Here is a 19,679-nt window from a genome sequence, read left to right on the forward strand (position 1 = left end):
TTTCACTTATCATTCACTGTATCACAATTCCAGTGGGTCGTCAGTTGAACAGTGTTTCCTCCGACACATTGGTGCATCTGGCTTCTTGGTTAAGCGAGCAGGTGTTAAGAAGTGCGGTTTGGCGGGTCATGTTTTGGAGGACGCATGACTCGACCTTCGTCTCTCCCGAGCCCGTTGGGAAGTTGCAGCGATAAGACAAAATCGTAATCACAATTTTTTTTTTTTTTAAAGAATGATGGGGGCCACTATGTTCTTGGGGACCATCAATGCTGCAGAGCTATTTTGGTACCCTTCCCCAGATCTGTACCTCAAAACAATCCTGGCTCTGAGCTCTACGGACGATTCCTTTGACCTCATGGCTTGGTTTTTGCTCTGACATGCACTATCAACTGTGGGACCATATATAGACAGGTGTGTGCCCTTCCAAATCATATCCAGTCAATTGAATTTACCACAGGTGGACTTCAATCAAGTTGTAGAAACATCTCAAAGATGATCAGTGAAAACAGGATGCACCTGAGCTCAATTTCGAGTCTCATAGCAACGGAATACTTATGTAAATAAGGTATTTCTGTTTTGGGTATCATGCATTTGCAAAAATTCTAAAAACCTGTTTTCGCTTTGACATTATGGGGTATTGTGTGTAGATTGATGACAAATATATATATTTTTAAATTATTTTTAGAATAAGGCTGTAACTTAACAAAATGTGGAAAAAGGGAAGGGGTCTGAATACTTTCCAAATGCGCTGTATGCACAAGTTTATCCACAATTATACTACAAAAATATATAAATATAACATGCAACAATTTCAAAGATTTTACTGAGTTACAGTTCATAGAAGGAAATAAGTCAAATGAAATGAATTAATTGTGCCCTAATCTATGGACTTCACATGATTGGGCAGGGGCGCAGCCATGGGTGGGCCTGCAGGTGATGAAGCCGTATGTGGAGGTTCTTGGTGTGGTTACACGTGGTCTGCGGTTGTGAGGCCGGTCGGATGTATTGCCAAATCTCTAAAACGAGGTTGGAGTTAACTTATGGTAAAGAAATGAACATTCAATTCTCTGGCAACAGCTCTGTTGGACATTCCTGCAGTCAGCATGCCAATTGCATGCTCCCTCAAAACTTTATGTGGCATTGTGTTGTGTGACAAAACTGCACATTTTAGAGTTGCCATTTATTTTCCCCAAAACAAGGTGCACCTGTGTAATGATCATGCTGTTTTATCAGCTTCTTGATATGCCGTACCTGTCAGTTGAATGGATTATCTTGGCAAAGGTGAAATGCTCACTGACAGGGATGTAAACATATTTGTGCACAAAATTTGAGAGAAGTAAGTTGTTTGTGCATATGGTCGGGGACCTTAATTTCAGCTTATGAACATGGGACCAACACTTTACATGTTGCATTTATATTTTGTTCTGTATAAGGGAAAGGGGATACAGATGAAGTCGGAAGTGTACATACACCTTAGACAAATACATTTAAACTCAGTTTTTCACAATTCCTGACATTTAATCAGAGTAAAACTTCCCTGTCTTAGGTCAGTTAGGATCACCACTTTATTTTAAGAATGTGAAATGTCACAATAATAGTAGAGAGAATTATTTATTTCAGCTTTTATTTCTTTAATCACATTCCCAGTGGGTCAGAAGTTTACATACACTCAATTAGTATATGGTAGCATAGCCACATTTTCTATAGGATTGAGATCAGGGCTTTGTGATGGCCACTCCAATACCTTGACTTTTTGTCCTTAAGCCATTTTGCCACAACTTTGGAAGTATGCTTGGGGTCATTGTCCATTTGGAAGACCCATTTGCGACCAAGCTGTAACTTCCTAACTGATGTCTTGAGATGTTGCTTCAATATATCCACATAATTTTCCTGCCTCATGATGCCATCTATTTTGTGAAGTGCACCAGTCCCTCCTGCCTCAAAGCACCCCCACAACATGATGCTGCCACCCCTGTGCTTCATGGTTGGGATGGTGTTCTTTGACTTGCAAGTATCCCCCTTTTTCTTCCAAACATAACGATGGTCATTATGGCCAAACAATTCTATTTTTGTTTCATCAGACCAGAGGACATTTCTCCAAAAAGTATGATGTGGATCTGTCTTCTTTTTTTTTTTACTCCGTTTTCTTACTTTTATTTGTAACTTTTTGTTGTACCTTTCATGGTTTATTGCACTAATGCAAGCACTTATATATGTCCCTCAGTGTTTTCTGTGTCCAGGTCTTCATAAGGCTGTTTCCTATTTCCGCAATTCTATAAACTCTCTGTCTCACTGTTACAATGTGTCTGTCTATTTTGACCTAATCCTGTACAGGTGCCTCAGACACAGAGCTGGGAATGTCAACTCAGCCAATCACAGCGACACTAGAGTGGGGGATGATGTCGCCTTAGGAACACAGGTAAGGAGTTGTGGGTGACTTAATATGGTCATGTACAGGTGCATGCTCTGTTATAGCAAGGGGAAGTTGGTATGCATATTGCAAAGGCTCTATGTAATGTGTACTGTATGGGCGATTAGAACGCTTGACAGAGCAGGGAGAGTGAGCTGGCCTCACTCTATCCTCCCATCTGTAAACCCGTCTATGTATGTGTGAAACGTGGAGCACAGCTTGAGAGTTCATAATGGCCATTGTGTCAGGTCTGCTGGGCTGTTCACCATCAGCGCCACCTCGCAAAATACACACTGTCCAAATCAGTGCACAGCTCGCTTTATAGCTGTGTGTGTGTCTATATATGGATTATTATGAGAATACCCCTTCCCCTCATGGTGTTTCCTACACATACATTATCAACACACATACAGCGCCTTGCCTTATTTAAAACAACGGCAGTTTGTGGGAGCATCTATAGAAAAGTAAATTCCGATTGCTCCATTCCATCAACATTACTTCAATGTCATAGAGTTCAATGAAATGCAGGCAGAGTGTAGCCTACTGTACCATTGTGTGTAGTGATTGTATGAGTAATGCTACTCGCCTCGCCCCATCAACAGTCCATTTAAGGCTAATCAGAGGTGATGAGAATGAGATGAGAGCTTGAGTCAAAAATCACATCTGGCAGGTGTTCAACAGTATAGATTTAAGTTGACAGAGAGAGAGGAATGTGGAGTGGAGTTTTTAAGTCATTAGTGAGCAGATACCTCATACTGGGACCATAATTATTTATAGCTGGATTATAGTCATAATACAAGGATCAGGGGAATAGGTTACAAGCATGGAGGGAAAACGCTCTGCTCCCGTCCCCAAGTTTCATTATTTGTCATATACACGTGATATATGTGGAGTACACAGTGCAACAAAATGCTGACTTCCAGGTTCACCTCTCGACAATGCAACAACAATAAAAAAGTAATTAAGTAAATAAAAGAGTACTAGAAAATAAAAGATCAATGAAGGAACATTTGATAATATTGTTTGCAAAAATATACTAAAAGAAGGCATCCCAGCCTCTCCTCTCTTCTCCTCTCCTGGGGTCTGGCCCTTTGACTGTGGACTGTGTGAGCATGTCCAGGCCATACAACGCTGCATTGCAGCCCAGTCAGCTGTTTCACCTATCTCAGCCCCCGGTCCAGTCTGGTCCGTCTGCCTGGAATCTTCCTCCCCGGCCGGGCATCCGCAATCTCTCCACCAGTAACGCTTTATTCCTAAGAATCACCCCTCCAGTGTTTTCATTTAAAAACCCAAATCTTTCCCTCCCTCCCTCTCCGCAAACCTGACTTTTATGGGGCTGAATCGCTTCTCTCCACAGGCACATGTTGAGCTTCATGAAATGAATTTGTGTGGAACTGATTTCATTGGAGAGATATCAATATTGGGATTGGAGAGATGTCAGTGGAATATACTGGGCAAAAAATAACATTGCAGTGGCCGTGACGGTTCTTTTGTGGACCTTTTGTGAGATTAAAACCGTAGGACACAATCGCTTAGGCTGACGTCAGCGCAGTGCTTGCTAGCTAACAAGCTCATATGAACACTGTGTTAAATTAACACTATGTGGCATTCTATAATTACCTTTACAAGCTATGAGTGACGTAATTGACACTGACATATGGGGGGAGAGGAATACACAATACATTTTTTGCAACAGTCCCTTTCGGCTAATAATGGGTAACAATATCACCGAAAGCCCTCTCACTACACCAAAGGAATGATCAGATTTCTTTACCGGATGATCAGTTTGTTGTACAGCTATAGATGGCTACATGTTTTTCTGTAAGATGTAAGATGTGCTCTCTTGGACACTGTATCGCTCTCTTTTTCTTTCTGTCCTCATTTCTCTCATTTATTCATTCTTTCTTTTCCCTTTGAGGGACAGCCATGCATTAATAGATTATGTGTATCTTGTGACTGATAGGATGGATGACCATCCTCTCACCATACTCTTCACAACAATGGCAGCCTGCAGACCTTTCTTAGGGGATTAGGATTGCATCAGTTCTGAATGACTATACATGAGGTGAGGAGAGGGTTGCTATAATGTTGACAGCATAGGAGGCTGCTGAGGGGAGAACGGCTCATAATAATGGTCGGAACTGCATAAATGGAATGGCATCAAACACCTAGAAACCATGTGTTTGATGTATTTGATACCATTCCACTTATTCTGCTCCAGTCATTAACTCAAGCCTGTTCTCCCCAATTAAAATGCCACCAACCTCCTGTGGTTGACAGTGACCCTTTCAACCATGTATACCCAGACACATTTTGCAGGCAGCAGACCTAATTGAGAGGATTAGTAGACCTAATGCACCAATTCTGTTAAAATATGCATGGGAAGAGGAGAGTGCAGTTATGTTGACACTTTCAGCCATGTACACTGAGTGTACAGAACATTAGGAACACCTTCCTAATTTTGAGTTGGAACAGCCTCAATTCGTCTGGGCATGGACTCTACAAGGTGTTGAAAGTGTTCCACAGGGATGCTGGCCCATGTTGACCACAATGCTTCTCAGAGTTGTGTCAAGTTGCCTGGATGTCTGGATGGTGGACAGTTATTGATACAAACTGCTGAGCGTGAAAAACCCAGCAGCGTTGCAGTTCTTGACTCACTCAAACCAGTGCGTCTGGCACCTACTACCATACCCTGTTCAAAGGCACTTCAATATTTTGTCTTGCCCATTCACCCTCTGAATGGCACACATACCCAATCCATGTCTTAATCCTTCTTTAACCTTTCTCCTCCCCATCTACACTGATTTAAGTGGATTTAACAAGTGACATCAATAATATTTCACCTGGATTCACATGGTCAGTCTGTCATGGAAAGAGGTGTTCCTAATGTTTTGTACACTCAGTGTATAACCTACCCACACGTCATTTGTAAGTGTCTATCAACATTCTAAAGCCCCTCTTTTCTGCTTTACTGCAGACTTCCTCAACTGCCTAGACAGAGCAGTTCGAACCGTTCTCTGGACAGCTTCTCCCCTGGACCAAACCGTCTCTCGAAAGGTCTGAAGACGTTTGGCCGTCTGTGCTCTGACTTAATCAGAGCTCATCTTTTCATGAGACACACATGTACACTGTCAGCAAGGATGTATATAAGAAGCCAATCATATATTTTATATGACACGGCAATCATTTATTTTACCAGAGAAGACCATTATACCTTTTATATGAGAAGACCCAGAAGGAGTTCTCACTATTAATTATCTGGTTATGATGCCGAGGTGTATTGAAGCCTTTGAGCAGAAGTCCTTCCTGACCACAGGACTCACGTACATCTGATGCTGTTCTTCTCTCTGCAACCAGGCAGCTGTGAGGAGAGAGGAGAGAGGGAGAGACTGAGAGAGAGAAAGAAAGGAGAGAAGGAGTTGCTACATGAGGAACTAAAAGAGGAGGTGAAGTTCGAGGGCTATAGGGAGGAAAAGGTTCTGCCCTGGCCTAACATGGCCTGGCATCTCGTTATATAAACCCTATCAGCAGGTATGAAGCTGCTAGAAGATTTACTCTCTTCTGTGGGCTGTATGTCAGTCAGAGTATAAAATATGTTCACTGAAGGGAAGAATGTCTTCCAGCCTGTGGTGATGCTTTGATATCAGAGGCAATAGCTCAATGGAAACACTGACTGAAAGTAGGGCCCTCTGAAGTACAGTAGGAGAGAGTGGGGTAAGTGGAGGCAAAGAGTTAGTTGAGCCACCTGTTGTTTCTATGTGACTAAATATTTAGGAAGAGGTCATGGAGTCTGTGAACGAAGAAACTACATGTAAAAAGTGGTAAGCAACTTAGGTCCAAAAGACCTATATTTTTCCGTATGTTATAGGTTTCGTGATGCGTGTATCTAAACCAAAGTAGATAGTTTTAACCTTTTCACGTGTGAGTTCCAAATATCTCTAACCGTCGCACCTGCGTGAGTTTTTTCATTTGCGTGATGTCAGAATAATCTCACTGTTCCAAAATGTGGTTGTTACGCAACAGGACAGTTACCCGCTCTGTCCTCAAACCTGCTAATTATCTATAGGCTTTGTTTCAAAATTATTTTCTAACCACAGTTTGAATTGAGGTGTCTTCCGCCTCCTCATTAATTCACATAGAAGTAGCCCATTTCACTGATGCGGACAATTTATGTTTGAGGCTTTACTGAGCCGGACAAACTTCTCTCTTCAACGAGAGCCCAAGCACTTCCCTCGTTTTTCCCCAGATCAAGTATGAAGACATTGCGTATCTCTAGTCAGAACAGGCCTTTCACAAACGTTTTCCCCCAGCACATTTTCTGGCTGGCGCCCGCATTGGTTGTTTTCCCTACAAATTGGACTTTGGACATGTGTGCGTTCCTATCGAAGTAAGTGGCTTATTTTCTGTTGTCGTTTCTGCAGTAGCACACCGTATGTATGTATGGATTTATTCACATGCTTTCAAGTACTGGTAACAAATCATGCATTCCGATTCTTGCATAGATTGTAATGGACACATATGATGTGTGTAAAATACTTTTTTGAATGTTGTACTGATTATGATGAGCTAATGCTAAGCTATTTGCCGGCTATGTGTGGCGCCATGTTTGTTGACATCATACAATACATTCTGGTTGTCACGTAAGTGTCTGTCAGACCAAAGATGTTATAACAAGGAACAGTTCACTTGACTGACTTATGGTGCTTTCAAGCGAACTGTGAACTCTGAAAAATACTAGGTAAAATCATGACGTCAATGATCTTCAGGTCGGGAAGACAGACCTCTAGAAAGAAGAATTCCGAGTTGGATGACCGTTCAAAATGATTTTTCCTAGTCGGAGCTCGTTTTTTTCCAGTTCCCAGTTGTCTTGAACGCACTGAAGTCGGAAGTTGAAGATTTCCAAGTGTTCCGCCTCCTCATCAGATTGTAACTTTAGTACTTCAGGAATGCCAGCTCAGACCTCTCTTTCCAGGGGTTTTATTTTTATTTATCGTATGAACTTCTCTTGTGTTTGCCCCCCATTTATTGATAAATCCCCCATCATAGTAATATTTCCTGCATCAACTCCACCCACGATACCTTCACCCATTTCTACACCCCATGGACTTGAAAACCCACCACAAATGAAATGAACCCACCCACAAACCCCCCTAAAATGGTTTCATCCCTGTTTACAGTAGCTTTCACGCTACGGTTAGGCTTGGCAGTAGGCTTGTATTTGGTGTGATGATCTGTAAGGTGAAAACATTTTATTTGCTTTGTTATTTGTCAAAAACGGTAAACAACTTGTCAAGTCATGACTAAACTAAGTTAATATATTTCAGGAAATGAGCGCAGCCATCTTTGACTTTGTTTATTTGTATCTTATAGTGAATGGCATTCTGGAATTAGGGAGTTTTCGCCAGGTCAAACACAAATAAACATTGCTGCCATCATAAAGAATTTAGCTTCTGTTAGCTTAGCTGACACGCATCTCTTTTCTAAACAATATTACATTTCTCCCTTGTGCTCACCAGAGATGCGGTACATTGTAAACAAGTCTAGCTGTTAGGTCAATAGGTTTTTTTGTCAGCGCAACCTGTTATTTAGACTGGTTTATGGAATGAGTTTAGCTGTGGATGTGTACCGTGTTATGTTTGGATGATGAAGTTCACATTTATCTTTTAAAATAAAACTTTACTTTATTTCCCATCAGTACAAAACATTGTTTAGATGCTTTTCAGACAACAATGCTGTTTAGACGCGTTTGTTGTATCATACGTTCTGTTGCTCCTGTTCCAATCACATGTTTGTGATCGTGCACTGCAGGGACCACTCAACAAGGATCACAAATATTTGATCGTACACTGCAGGGACCACTCAACAAGGATCACAAATATGTGATCATACACTGCAGGGACCACTCAACAAGGATCACAAATATGTGATCGTACACTGCAGGGACCACTCAACAAGGATCACAAATATGTGATCGTACACTGCAGGGTCCACTCAACAAGGATCACAAATATGTGATCGTACACTGCAGGGACCACTCAACAAGGATCACAAATATGTGATCGTACGCATCTAAGGGTTAAGATTGTTTTGTACATGAGCCAATGGCCATTGGGTATGTTGAGCTAATGGCCACCATACCCCATACAAATAATAATTACGTTTAGTCAGTTTTATGCATAATATGCAAAGTATTTTTGCAGTGTCATGCATATGAACTCAAAATAGTGCATTTTTATTGTTACAGAGCAGACATCATCATCCCCGTGTATACAGAGGTGAAACAAGCAGCGGTCTAACCCCCCTTGAGGTTCTTGAGAGAGCAGCCAAGGAAGTCAGAGAAGGGAAGAAGTCCATTCAAGCAGCAGCAAAGGATGAAAACATTTACTGAATGACACTGAAGAGGAACCTTGAGAAAAAAGAAAACAAACATGAACCTGTGTGAAGGATAGGCTGTGACAGAGTAAAAGAGGCACAATAAGGTCTTATCTGATGACATGGAGTCTGAGCTTGCTAACATATCAAGAATCTTGTGGACCAGTTTTATGGGCTTAGTAGCCTCAAATGCAGAGAACTTGCCTACGAATTGGCACATCAAAACAACATCCCTGTCCCAGACAACTGGTCAAGAAATGGAAGAGTAAGTGATATTGAACAGAGGGATCTATACTGTATATGAATGTAGGCATAAATGTAAGATTTACAGTAAACCACACCCCCTTGCCATGAATTAATCTTTGACTTTCACCCGCCACAGTCCCAGGACACCATTACCCACTTACCCCAAGGTGCTTCAACTCAAGGTAAGTTGTTCCAAGAGAAAGCTATATTTTCAAAACTGTGATGTTTACATTCATTCTGATTATTTCCAGGGATGCACTACATCCTAAAATACAGTGCCTTGCAAAAGTTTTCATCCCCCTTGGCGTTTTTCCTATTTTGTTGCATTACAACCTGTAATATAAATTTATTTTTATTTGGATTTCATGTAATGGACATACACAAAATATTCCAAATTGGTGAAGTGAAATAAAGTAGCCAGAAAAAAACCATTGCTTAAAGAAAAATATAAGCAAACACGTTTGGTGTTCGCCAAAAGGCATGTGGGAGACTCCCCAAAAATATGGAAGGTTCTCTGGTCAGATGAGACTAAAATGTAGCTTTTTGGTCATGAAGGAAAACGCTATGTCTCGCGCAAACCCAACACCTCACATCACCCCGAGAACACCATCCCCACAGTGAAGTATCGTGGTGGCAGCATCATGCTGTGGGGATGTTTTTCATTGGCAGGGACTGGGAACTGGTCAGAATTGAAAGAATGATGGATGGTGCTAAATATATGGAAATTCTTGAGGGAAACCTGTTTCAGTCTTCCAGAGATTTGAGACTGGGATGGAGGCTCACCTTCCAGCAGGACAATGATCCTAAGCATACTGCTAAAGCAACACTCGAGTGGTTCAAGGGGAAACATTTAAATGTCTTGGAATGGCCTAGTCAAAGCCCAGAACTCAATCCAATTGAGAATCTTTAGTATGAGTAAAAGATTGCTGTACACCAGTGCCTTGAAGAATGGGCAAAAACCCCAGTGGCTAGAAGTGCCAAGCTTATAGAGACATACCCCAAGAGACTTGCAGCTGTAATTGCTGCAAAAGGTGGCTCTACAAAGTATTGACTTCGCAATAAAAAAAATAATTAGCATTTTCAAAGTGGTAGGCATGTTGTATAAATCAAATGTTACAAACCCCCAACAATCAATTTTAATTCCAGGTTCTAAGGCAACAAAATAGGAAAAATGCCCAGGGGGGTGAATACTTTCGCAAGCCACTATATATGTAGATATATTTTTCAGAAACAATACAATATTTCCCTTGGCTGATAAATTTGCTGTGAATGTTTTTTTTTCTCCATCCTCCCGGTTTCTATGCATATCTATATGCAGCGGCAGACCGCCCTAGATGGCCAAACCCAACAGTTGGTTTTAGATATGTATCTGGGATTATTATTTTCAGCAAACCATTCATCAGTGTCAGTTTAATTTATTACATACCTCTCTGGTCTTCTTGCAGACTTGTCAAACGTCTATGAAAGTAAAATTCAGTGGCCAAGTCATCCTGGGACATGCTTTCTGTATTCAACCTCCAAATCTGAGAGTTTACTATATTATTAGAGATGCTGCTTCTTAAGCCAAAAGAAGAGATTTAAGTAAGTAACTGAGGAAACATTGTCATTGCTAACATCTTCATCAGTTTTCTTAATGCACACACAATTCCATCCCCAAGTATCCAACTGCCACATGGGGTTCAGCCAGCCCAGAATCCTCTGGGCCTCAGAGTGCAGTTGTATCTGATAGGGCTCCATTAATACTAGTCAGGAACCCAATCAGATCAGGCTTGTGGTCTGATGGGGGGAAACGTGCTCTGTAGAAGGTTCACCATAAAGATGCAGTATAATGTATTACTAGAACATAATATTTTACATACACTGATATAAAATAGTGTTCTATTTAATTCTGTGAGGTTCCTCAGGGTCAAGTCACATCACCGCTCATTCATTGGTCCTCCTCTTCCACCATAGTAATTTCAGTCTCAGCTGGGCCCGGATTAGCAGTTCTCTGCCTGCCATTTGTCCTTTAGCCTATTCCCCATTTCCCTCTATTCCTCCTTAGTTGTCATATTGTCTGTGGATTGTTTCTATTCACTTGCTTCCTGTGACATTTTGGCGTTCTCTGCAGAATACATCAACATCTTGGATCAAATCATAGGCTGAATAAAAAGGTAGGTTTTCCTGCCATTGAAAAGCTAGTACATTAGACATAGACATAGAGACATAGAAGGAAACATATAATGTAGCATTTTATTGATTCAGCTTTGAGTAATGGTGCAGAACAGCACATTTTAGACTCACTAAGCATCCAGCAAAGAGAAACCTGTGATTTGTTTAATGTACAGAGTATTTTACAAGGCATTTGAGCAAGCAGAGGAAAGTTGTGTAATCCACATTGTGTTACCCTTCAGTTGCAGCTTTCATGGCAGTCTGTATCGAAGCCTTGTTTCATTTTCCCTCACACATTCATTTTTTGCCAAACTCCTACACACACACACACACACACACACACACACACACACACACACACACACACACACACACACACACACACACGCACACACACACTCTACACACCCTCAGTTGGGTGCTATGGAGGTTGAGGCTCTGTGGTCCAGGCATTCCATATCAATCTGGAGTTCCATATTGCCTAGTTTCCATCAGGGGGAGGAACATGCCATGGCTCTGTAACTTTGGACCCTTCCAGCGATTTGCTCCTTGGCTCCAGCTCTGCTCTGCTCTGCAGCCACTCATTCGGCAGACACCACTCATTCCACACGCTGTGTTCACACTCACTTCTCTGACCAACTTTTCAGAGAGACGAACGCCGAAGAATTGTTGTTATTCAAGAACTTATGAAATCCAGCAGCATTGCATAAGGGGGACGAGCCAGCATTAAGAGCCTCTGTGGTACAAATATAAAAAGAGAGTGAGAGAGAGAGATTGAAAGATACCCCAGATGTGATAAAACAGAATAAGGGAGAAAGGGTTTTTGGGCCTTTTGAAGAGTACTGAGAAATACTTGCTATTGTCTGTCACTGTGTGGCTCCTTATTGAAAGATAAGCCTATCTCTTACTGGTGAAAGATGGGCCACAACAGTTAGTCACAGACAAGATTCCCACATCCTCCTGCTTCCTCCCTTCTAATGTATAGAGTCTTACCTGCTCTTACTGTATAGCTGAGTATCCCCTTGCTCCCTTTCTAATGATTTGATTTTGCTCCACCATAAAGAATACAACAAGATTGTTTAGCAGAAGTATAATGTATAATGTCAAGGTTGTAAATGAATCCTAGAACATTCCAGGGTTTAATGCCGTCTTTGTCACACTAGTGGTCCAATAGAAACCCTCGAAATTGATATTATTCGCCCTTCATTTAATAATATAATAGAACTATTACTCTATTAACTTCACTGTCATTACTGGTTTTACACTGCAATTGGACACAGTAGGAATGCCTCATGCAGAAAGTGAGGATTGACATTCCATACTATATTGTTTATTGGATTATCTGAGGAAAGCTGTTTCTCGGTAGGATAGAATGCTATTATATCATTGTTGTTTTCCATAAAGATGCCTGATAGTGTTACTGTATTCCGTAGAATGTCCTCACTGCCGCCTTTGATAGGAATATGGACTGTGGAATGTGTGTTTGTAGTCTAGATCCTCTGGAAACACTTTGCTCGCACTTTTGGTGTTGGTTAGAGGAGTGCTCTTTCTATCTTGGGGAAGCAATTACATAGGAAGACAAGGCTTTGACCTGCTATTTCATGATAAGGCAAATTAATTATTTTGACACAAATTACTATATATGTTGACCTATGTTCCCTCAAAAAACACGTGGCTACATACAGCTCTCGCTTTGATCTCAAAACATGCGCATGCCATGAACAGTCCAGTTTAAATGTCACAGATCCATATGGTCTATTTGCATATAGGCCTACTGCAGCTCGGATTGGTTATTCCGCACAGGTCTGTGTAGAGTAAGGGCTGAGTCTTGCATGTCAATGCCATAGAATCCTACTCTGATGCATTGAGCATAGTTTGTTTTGTTTCGGTATATTGCATTTAAAGTGGCTAATATTGTGTTTTCGATCACAATTGCCACAGTAAAGCGAAACGTTGACAGTGTTAACTAACAGGGAAAACTTTTGTTTACGTTAGTCATGTTTTCCAACAACACATTCTGTCAACAGAGGGCAGACAAACAGACCTGTTGTTGACTGACAAATCACAACGGCACACGTAAATATGGCAACAGAGAGTCAGTCAGGAAACAGTTTATGGTATACAGACAGTGCCTCCAAAACAGGAACATGTAGAGGAGCGTGAGGGAAATATTGTGGACTACACCTTTAAAGATTTGACTCTGGGAGTTGTTTAAGTAGTCAGAGGTGACTTCAGAGCTCAGGTTAACTCTTGGAGACAAGCAGACACTACATAATGTGTATTATATTCGGTGGTTTACTGTACTAGATATCAGCCCAAGCCCTGGGCATCAGTCTCAGCTCCAGCTCACCTCTGCTGCTATTCTGCAAAGCCCTGCTGAAAGGGAGATGCGTCCCTAGGATTAAGAACCCACACTTTCACAGATACTGAGTTACAGAGCAGAGGGCTCCACCCCTGGACTACAGCAACTCCATGACAACAGACACCACAGCCTCTGTTCCCACCCATGGTTCTGCACGCCTTTACACCTGCCCCCACTTCTTTACCCAACACTGTCCCTGCAAAGCCTCTCCATCAGTGCTAGTGGGATATAGGTTTATCAACTGAGGCCTCAGTGAAGTGTCTTAACAATGTGAGGGGATTTGTTCCTGTACCTGTTCCTGGGCATCTTTCATTCTTGTTACTGTACGTCCACAGACAGACAGCATGTAATATAATCTTGAGTGACAGCGTGAAATGTCAAATCAGACCACATTGGTGGTCTCACACGGAGGGGTCGGCATCAAAGCCTGACATCCAGGTGAGGTGTGAGTGTAAAAGTCAAAGCTTTTCCCACCTGTGATTGACAGCTAGTCTCCCTCGGAGACTCTACAGCAGTCTCTTTTCTTTCCTTGTCTTCCCTACTACCTCTGATTTTGGCTCCCCTCTGCTCCCACCTCTCCATCATGTCCTCCAGAAGCCCTAAAGATAAGCCAGACAGGTAGGGGTGATAAAAGCAAGGCCTCTGTTGGTCCCTGGTCTGGCCCACGTTAAGAACAGAGCATCAGAGCATCCATCTGCTCAGCAGGCAGCAGCATCTCTTGAAGCTCCTGTAACCACATGTGTTTCCAGTCTTCCCCTACTGTGGAATTCCTAACGATATGGAACAGGGGGCTTAATTGAAACGGCTTGCTACAGACATAGTCAGACGTTATTGGATTTAATGTATTTTATTGCGCAATGTCAGGAGTGTCTCGTTCAATGATAAGTGGGATCAACGTTGTCTTAAATCGTACCAGGGGGGCGTACCCATTTCATTGGCTGTATGTGTCAATGTGCAGATGGCCTCCTAATAGTGATTGATGCATCCAATCAAATGATCCCTTGGCCTATGTGTGCCTTAGAATGCTTTGCCATCCACATCAGAGCACAGACACTACCTGTCTGAGAATGGATTTTTTGTTATTATAAATAGGACAGGAGGCAGGTTGGTTTGGAGCTAAGAGAAGAGAGGATGTGTCTGATCAAAACAGGAGGAATTCCCATCCAGAACTCTGAGCCAGCCAGGTCCCAGGCAGGCCAGGGGGAGATTTATGAAGAAGCGGTCATTAGCTGCCTGAGCTGTACGTCTGACAAACATGAAGCATAAAGCTTCCTTAATCCCAGCTCTGCTCCCACTGGGGACCTTTATCACTGAGGGGTATGTGAGAGGCCTCTTGGGGTTACGGCCTAGTATAAGGTCTGTCTGCCAGGACCCAGTCTATGGCACGATTAGGGAGCCGTCTGAAATGAATCAATTACGAGTGGTGTGATTTAATATCGGCCTGTACTAACTGCAGCGGGTCACGTAGAGATCATAAATTGCCCCTGGTTTTGTAAGGGCGGCCAACAACTGCCTTCTTCTTCTCGATGTGCTGCTGGTTTATTTCTGCAGTACTGTTACGTGGCACATAATACTTCTTTGAGGACTGCCAAGACCAAGCTACTATTTACATACCAGCAGGGTTGGGTAGGTTACTTTCTAAATGTAATCAGTTACAGTTACTAGTTACCTGTGCAAAATTGTAATCAGTAACGTAACTTTTGGATTACCCAAACTCAGTAACGTAATCTGATTACAATCAGTTACTTTTAGATTATTTTCCTCTTAAAAGGCATTAGAAGACTAAAATGTATGATATCAATTGAGCGACATCTATAGCAGGATAAATCAATGTTAAAGTTTACATAGCTGGCCATATGGATGTTAAATTTTACTTTATGGGTTGGTTATGTAGGCTTCTGCTAACCCATCGCTTTCTACTACATATAATAATACAATTAAATTATATCTTTACATTAAAAACCAAAGTCTATCAGAATTCCAGTCATTCCAATAAATGTTATACCCCTTGATCTTCAAGGATAGGACTTGGATGTATGGAAGTATACATGAGTCAAATAGTTTTACCTGAGCATGACCCCAAAACTAAGGACTTATTAGCCAGCCCTACTCTGTTGTTTTTGATTTTGTTGTCATGGAGGACTGATTGGGCTCATTGATTCAAGTTGAAAAATAAATGCTGCTCTCGATGAATGGAATGCTTTCAGCGCTACTGAAAAGTGCTATTTTAATGAATGCCATATGCTGCATTTGCTATAGGCCTATTGTTTACCTTTTTGTTGGTGAAACTTTGATATCTTGATAATATGCAGCTGTTTAAAGGGCAAATCCACAGATGACACGATAACAAAATGGTCAAACGGCTTCTGTTTTGGTAAAAAGCTGAGGGATGGGCCAACAGAAATGTAACCACTCTCAGATTAATAGACAGAGCTATGGATGCAAGGACTGACCATCCATGATATCAAAATTAATGTTTTAACCATGTTATGGGGCTATACAGTGTTTGTTTACATTTACAATGTTTACAAACATTGGAGAAAAACAAGCTTATATTTTGGGTTCTCATGGAGTACGACAGTTGATTTTTTAGCAGCAATAAAAGCCCCACTTTTATTCCATAGGCTGGGATCCATGCTATGCAGCTGTTGCAAAAGCACATTTTTCACTGGCTGTCCACTGGTTTCAAAAACCAAAATGATTGATAGGCAGCTTAAACTTCTTGAATTAAACCATTATTGGGTTCCAATACACATTTAGATTTATGAACAACCATCCACAATCCGTAAGGCACAAATAGCTAAATGAGAGAGCAACAGTGTGATTCACAATCACATCAATGCGCTATGTAGATATCAATAATAAGTGATATCCGTATCACTGTAGACTACAACACTGATGTCATCCTTACCTCCAAGCATTTATTCAAGTTGGATAATCTTTGGATGCCGACAGCAGCTGCACCATTTGAAGACATAGCTTGGACTATAGCCTACAAAAGCCCATTCCTGCTCTTTTCCCGCGATCCATCAAACACATTTGGTGTGTCATCATAGTGGTCTCTGATCTGTGGTCAGACTCGCTCAGGTGGAACAAATTTACATTTGTGCCTATTTTCAATGCTGATTTGAATGTCATTCTGAATTTCAGAATTTATCTTTGAAGTAATCGTCTAGTTTTTCAAAAGTGTCTGTAATCTGATTTCAATATTTTTGCTGGTTACGTAATGGATTATAGTTACCGTTTTTTGTATTTACATGAAGTCCGTTACTCCCCAACACTGCGTACCAGTGTAACTAATACACTAAATCCTAAGCGTTATCTTATTACAAAGAAATATTATAAAAATGATAGTAAATATCAATATGTTTAATCTCGTTTGACATTCACAGAAAGTTTCATAAAATTATTTATTTGTCGCTAATCAAAATGAATTTCATTCTCATTCACACCGCCTTGAGAAAGATGAGACATAGCACCTCATGTTTCACTCGGAGTTACCTGTCAGCTGAGGTGAGTTATTTGTTGTGGTGGTGGGATGGATGGATGGATGGATGGATGGGAGGGAGGGAGGGAGGTAGGGAGAAAGGGAAGGAGCTCTGCTATGTGGATTACAATAGAAGCTGCTGGGTGAGGATCAGAGAGCAGCACCACAGAGCACGGACCTAACACAATTGGTCTACATGAGAGCTAGATCAGCTAAAGGAGTGATCCAGTCCTGGGGGTGGGACGGGGGTCCAGAGCTGAGCTCAACCCCCAGAGGGGTACTGCACCGGCCTGTGGAGAGATGCCTTCACATTCTCCTCTTTGAAAGGTCTCATTTATCCTTCTCTGACTAATATTGCCTTTGCCAGATTCATATCTCCACCCTCAGATGTTTTGTTGGTTTTAACAGCCTCAAATTTGACCCCTCTACCTCTGGGTTTGATTGGATGCATATGTGTGTGTGAGCTGTCAAAATCGGTCCCTCCTGCCTTATAGGAAACACAACAGCTGTTTCAGTTGAGTTCCTACCAGGTCTAACTTAACCTGATGAGCATGAAGACACACGTGACATGACTTCTGTTCAGATTGACTTCAAATACACTGATTACTTAGCTGTTCCACTGTAGCCACAACAACCCCATGCCACTTTGTATATACTGTCTTTACCTCTTTATCTTTATCCTCCAATCAGTGACAATGGAGACCACTGGAATAGTGGATCAAGATGTTTTTCATTAGTGGAAAGACTTTCTCTATTATCTAACTAGCCTTCATCTTATCCGGAAGTCGCTTAAGGTTCACACTTTTCAGATAAGACCTGCTACGGTAATATATGTGCTGATACGTTCAAGGACAAATAAATCAACTCTTGAAAATATTGACAACACAAGAAAGAAAGGTTGAACATCCACAATGGCTCGATTAAAATATGTTTTCTTTCTCTAAGGAGACAACTTCAGGATGACCATTTATTGTCACAGCAGAACACTGTGCCAGTAAGTACTGTACACATCCAGCATAAAGCTGAGGAGATAGATAGTGTTGCTGTGTTAGATAGTCGTGGATACAGTAGATCATGTCACCATAATCCCACGGACAATAGAACTAAGAATAGACACAAAGTGGATACTGGATATGGGGATGAACAATAGAAAAGGAGGGCAGAAATAAATTTCAATAAGAACAATCACTATTTTGGAGTCTGTAAGGTTGTAAAATCCTGATTGTTGCCCTTTCTATGGATCCTAATACATCCCACAGATTTGTCCTTCTACCTTCAAGTTCTGAAGAATCCTAGTGAGATTTTACAAAGGCAGATGCTGTTTTTACATATACTGGTCAGACAGTTATTGGCTAGAAAAAATGTTTTTACTGGTACTCTTGGCATCAGTGTGACATGTAGGAGATAATGTTAAGCTTCAGTGCGGTACCCATCTGTGTACAGTACAAGGGTTGGCAGACCACTGGATGGGCCCCCCAATTCCGCTTCATTCCCTAACAAATGAATCATATGGCATAGTGGCAGCAGTCATATCCGATATGCTGTTATGTCCATGCGAGACACATGTGCTACAACTTAAGTCGGCAGAATAAATCACCCTGTATGAGCGAAATGAGGAGGATTTCCCATTAACCCCAGAATGCCTTGTGCTCACTGGGGATCTCCCTCAGGCTAGCAGGCATAAAAACAACCTGGCCTGGAGCAGGAGCAGGAGCCTATACAGACTTAACACACAGGACCAGATTGTTGTTTCTCTTCAGTCTGTTTTCTGTCTCAGGATGGTAATGCGATCATCCATTTTGAAGGGAAAAGTATGTGGGTATTCGTATGGATGTCAACAGTGACATCAGGGCTACGAGGTGACAATATGGACCACAAGGAGTGGAGTAGGGTAGGGTGGGGTAGGGTAGGGTAGGGTGGGGTAGGGTGGGGTAGGGTAGGGTGGGGTATGGTAGGGTGGGGTAGGGTGGGGTAGGGTAGGGTAGGGCTGTGTGATTAGCACAGTGCTAAGGTCTTACCTACAGGCCGGGCACCACTGAGAGAGAGATGCTCCATGTCCCAGAATGTGTTCATGGCTAAAATAGTGTGGGCTTTGTTTTCTTTTTATATGTTACTGTACAGCTGTCGAACAAATAAACTGTGCTACATTAGGGGTCGTGAGCTAGGTAAGTGCTACTTTGGTGACGTTTTTACATCTGCTGCTGTAACTTTAACTGTATCCCCATCAACCACAGTTCTCAACAACCCTTCAGTGGAAGAGAAGCAGCATTTAAAACCTGTCGCAGGGTAGACAGACGTAACTAAAACTCTGTGGCCTGCTTGACTGTTTATCAAAAGTACCAGGGCAGATGTGAATGGTGTTAGCCTGTGCTCCTGACTCTTAGTCAGACAGGTCAGTCATGGGAATGAGAAAAGGCAACTCTCCTTTCCTCCTCTCCCCCTGTCTTCCTCCTACTGAATGCCTCTTTATGTCGCAGTAGAGATGCATTGTTGCGTTGCTAAGGCCCGTCTCCAAGGGACATGTTTATCTTCCCTGATTTAATCACCTCCTCAGTCTTAAATGAAAACATTCAGACATTCTTCTCCTCTACTCTCCCTTTCTTTCGTGCACTATTTGTGTGCAAGCTGCTCCTTCCATAAAATAACTGTCA

At 41.8% G+C, this 19,679-nt stretch overlaps 1 long non-coding RNA gene across 1 annotated transcript in view; it reads left to right on the forward strand.

Annotated features, from left to right (window-relative positions):
• The first annotated feature begins 6,805 nt into the window (after positions 1-6,805).
• LOC115154353 (uncharacterized) overlaps positions 6,806-19,679 on the forward strand; it is a 47,529-nt gene continuing 34,655 nt past the window's right edge. The window contains exons 1-3 of the long non-coding RNA XR_003867875.1: positions 6,806-6,844; positions 8,655-9,047; positions 9,165-9,210. This is a non-coding gene — a long non-coding RNA (uncharacterized LOC115154353). The remainder of the gene's footprint in view (positions 6,845-8,654; positions 9,048-9,164; positions 9,211-19,679) is intronic.

The sequence above is a fragment of the Salmo trutta genome, chromosome 19 (genome assembly GCF_901001165.1).
Source record: "Salmo trutta chromosome 19, fSalTru1.1, whole genome shotgun sequence".
In the NCBI taxonomy this organism is placed as follows: Eukaryota; Metazoa; Chordata; class Actinopteri; order Salmoniformes; family Salmonidae; genus Salmo; species Salmo trutta.